Raw genomic sequence first — 1,727 nt, 5'->3', positions numbered from 1 at the left:
CAAATGGCGTGGCCCCGCCCCCAGCGTGTGACGTCACTTCCGGGTGACGCACACGTGGGGGTGGGGTTTCCCCCGGGCCCCGATTCCGCAGGAGCGGGAATCGGGGCTCGAAACCGGGGGGAATTCCGCCCCCCGGGGGGGGTTGGGAACCCTAAAGGTGAGCCTCCATTTACCTCAAGGCGTGTCTGAATTCAGTGAGGCTCTGGAAAATGGCGACTCACCACAGTTCCCTGGGTCATTCCAGCAATGCTTCAGGGAAGGGGAAATGGAAATACTCATCCATCCATCCATTAATTCATTAAAGACTTTATGGTTCAAGGCAACTTACAATAATAGTTAAAAACAGGGCTATTTTTGGGCAGGAACGCACAGGAATGGAGTTCCGGCTGGCTCCCGAGTTGGCCACGCCCAGCAGAAATTCATTAGCATAATAGACCACACCCTGGCAGAAACTCATTAGGATTGGCTACATTAGGGGTGTGTGGCCTAACATGCAAAGACGTTCCTGCTCCAAAAAAAGGCCCTGGGTTTTGACAACAGACAAGGTAAACAGAATAACAAGCAAAAGGTGGGTGTGGCTGGATGAGCACACTTCTGGTAACGAGGGCTGTGTGGCCTAATATGCTAATGAGCTGTGCTGTCAGGGGTGTGGCCTAATATGCAAATGGGTTTTTTTCCTGTTGGGTGTGGCCTATTATATGCTAATGAGTTCCTGCTGGGCTTTTTCTACAAAAAAAGCCCTGGTTAAAAACATTTTCAGGTTTGATTCCCCACTCCTCCACTTGCACCGGGCTGGATGACCTTGGGCAACCCATAGTTCTGACAAGAGCTATCCTTGAAAGGGCAGTTCTTGAAAGAGCTCTCTCAGCCCCACCTACCGCACAGGGTGTCTGTTGTGGGGAGGGGAAGGGAAAGGAGTTTGTAAACTGCTTTGAGACTCCAAGTGAATAGCGGGGTATAAATCCAGTCTCCTCCTCCTCCTCCTCTTCCTCCTCACTTGCCTCGGAATAAGACTGAAAAACTCGTGCGGTGGGAAATCAGCCCACTCCTGCCTGAAATGTGCAAACGGAATGGCTGTAATTAGCATGATGTGTCTTGTTTTGCATAATTCCCTTATCTTGCCTTGTTTATTTGGCACAAAACAGCCAGGGCTAGTGTGTCAGTTTACCCCTTGGGAGACCCAGGTTCGAACCTCTGCTCGTTGGGTGACCTTGAAGCAGTCGTTTCCTCTTCGCCTGACCGACCTCGCAGGCATTAGAGCTGATGAATGGAAAGCCCTGCTCTAAGCAATTTGGAGAGAGAACCAGAGGGACCTATACATCTCCACACCCTCCCCCCGGGAAGTTATTCCGCCCCCTGTTCTGCCCGCAGAGGTCTCACCAGGTGCCATTTCGTCTGCTGTCAACAATGACGAGGATGACAAATTTACTTTTTCATCTTGTTTCCATGAAAAATTGCACAGAAGCGACGGACACCTTGTGCCCGGGGTAGAGTTGCCAGCTCCGGGTCAGGAAATCCCTGGAGATTTTGGGGGTGGAGCCTGAGGAGGGCGGGGTTTGGGGAGGGGAGGGACCTCAGCAGGATACCATGCCACGAAGTCCGCCTTCCAAAGCAGCCGTTTTCTCCAGGGGGACTGATCTTGGTCGTCCGGAGAGCAATTGTAATAGGAGGATGTCTCCAGGTGCCAGCTGGAGGTTGGCAACCAATGCTTCCTCTAAGCTATGGCG

Source organism: Gekko japonicus, unplaced genomic scaffold (assembly GCF_001447785.1).
Source record: "Gekko japonicus isolate JY-2015 unplaced genomic scaffold, Gekko_japonicus_V1.1 scaffold7304, whole genome shotgun sequence".
Classification (NCBI taxonomy): Eukaryota; Metazoa; Chordata; class Lepidosauria; order Squamata; family Gekkonidae; genus Gekko; species Gekko japonicus.
Note: the sequence above shows the minus strand (reverse complement) of the source record.